The sequence below is a fragment of the Balaenoptera borealis genome (assembly GCF_965194805.1).
Source record: "Balaenoptera borealis genome assembly, chromosome: X".
NCBI classification, from domain to species: Eukaryota; Metazoa; Chordata; class Mammalia; order Artiodactyla; family Balaenopteridae; genus Balaenoptera; species Balaenoptera borealis.
The window spans coordinates 43851681-43853837 of NC_138881.1; the positions used below are offsets into that span (position 1 = coordinate 43851681).

Genomic DNA, 2157 nt, shown 5'->3' on the forward strand with positions numbered 1-2157 from the left:
AATCAACAAGGTCTCGGCTCAAGTTTAATAAAACTACAAAAGGCCAAGAGCGATACCCTGTTACTATACACATCAGTTTGCCTGCCCCATAATACAGCTCAGGCCATTCCCTCCAGAGGAAGAAAGGCTGGCCTCCCTAACCCCTGCAGGAAAGGCCTGTCCTGTCCCACACCACATCTGGGCTGACTGTAAGGTCTGTGTTTTAAGCATGACAATAGTACAAAAGACAATAGTTTTGTTCTCATGGCCACCTACTGCAGCCTGGCCCTAAAACGGCCCAGTGCTCACTTCTGCTTAGAGAAATATTCTTTGCTCTTCTGGACATCAGGCTCGATGGTATCACTGCCAGGCTTCCAGCCAGCTGGGCACACTTCCCCATGTTTGTCAGTAAACTGGAAGGCCTGAACTAGTCTCAGTGTCTCATCCACAGAATGGCCAACAGGAAGGTCATTTATGGTGATCTGTCGAAGGATACCTTTTATCATCAATAATAAAAAGGCCCCTGAATGAGATGCCTTCATGGGCCTTTAAGACCCCACAGTCCTGAGCAAAGGTGCGCTTGGGGTCTGATATCAAGGGAATGTTCACGGGTCCCAGTCCTCCTTGTTTCTTGGGTGTGTTGATCCGTGCCAGGAGACAGAAGTGAGAATCCGCAGAAGCACCAATCACTTGGCAGTTGAGTTTCTTAAATTCTTCTGCCCTATCATTGAAAGTGATCTCCATGGGGCACACAAAGGTGAAGTCAAGAGGGTAAAAGAAGAACACAACATATTTTCCTTTGTAGTCAGATAGGCTGATATCTTTGAACTGACCATCTGGCATTACAGCAGTTGCTTTGAACTGGGGGGCATGGTGCCCAATTTTGGCATTTCCTGAAGACATATTGCTATCAGCAGTTCTCACAGACAAACCACAGAGGACAGTCAGGAAAGAGACATGCCAAAATAAATTCTTTGTATCCTCAAAAAAAAAAAAAAAAAGTACTCTAGTGGAAAGATCCTCACTTCCCCCGGCTCAGCCATCAACTTGCTGTGGGGACCTCCTGTAAGGCATTTCATCTCTCTGGGCCTCAGTCTTCTCATATGTAAAATAGAGATGTCCTTCAGCAGTAACCAGCATTTTAGAAGCTCCGGTTAGTCTGGGCTCAAAGAAAATGAAAGAAAGAAAGGTATGAGGTAGTGTCTAAAATGCTAAGGTGACTTCAGCAAAAGTGCAATAGTAGTCCTAAGTCCTGTTAGTTCAGAGTCCACAAGTCCTGGCCTTTTCTTCTACCCGCCTCTCCATCTTCCCTCTTGTCCCTGGTGTAAGGTTGTGTTTGGTTCTGAGACCTTCATTCCATCAGTAAATATGTATGGCGATGGAAGCCCCAAGATTCAGATTGCCTCATTTCCTGTTCTCAAGTACCCCTCACAACCATACCCCTCCACTTCTCATTTCCTTCCATTGCCTACTTACGTGCCCTCTCTTCGCTAAGTGGTCTTCAGTGGGGGTGGGAGTGAGGGTGGGGGTCCATATTGCTCTCTAGAAGGCATTTTGGGAAATATACGGTGGTACTTTTGGTTGTCACAATAACAGGGGGGTGGGCAGGGTTCAGGGTTGCTAAAGTCCTGCAGTGCACATGACAGTCTTATCTCATGTGACTTTTGAATGTCTGCTAGACATTCATGTAGGTGAAAAGACTGTTTACGATTATCCGAGCTTATAACCCAACTCCATATTAAACAAAAACACCAAGTATTTTTATACAGTTTAAATTAACACTGAAGTTTTCAAAAATGCAACAATCGTAAATCAAGGGAAGATTGTGCGTTGTTTTATTCAGAATTTTACCAAGAGTTGTTCATCATTTGGAAAACCACATTGGAACCAAAAGTAAGGTCCAGCTGCTCGCCACTCAAAAGCCAATAAAGAGGCAAGTTGGTGGAAAGGAAAGCTTGCTTTATTTTGGATGCCGGCAACCCGGGAGGAGGGCGAACTCCTGTCCAAAGGCCGGTTACCCCCGACCCCCAACAACCAGTGCGCAAGAGCTTTTATAGACAGAGGGAGGGGGCTACGTGCAGAAACAGCAGTCAGCTCTGGCGGTCCTCTTGAAATTGGTCATGCGGTGGTCTGACCAGCATCATCTTGATTGTTTTAAGTACAGTTAATCTTCAGTTC

The 2157-nt window shown here is 45.7% G+C and overlaps 1 pseudogene across 1 annotated transcript; it reads right to left on the reverse strand.

The window, feature by feature from the left end:
• Positions 1–210: 210 nt before the first annotated feature.
• Positions 211–934, reverse strand: LOC309620220 (peroxiredoxin-1 pseudogene; annotated as a pseudogene). The gene has a single exon. The product of its transcript is annotated as a peroxiredoxin-1 pseudogene (transcript).
• Positions 935–2157: the final 1223 nt, after the last annotated feature.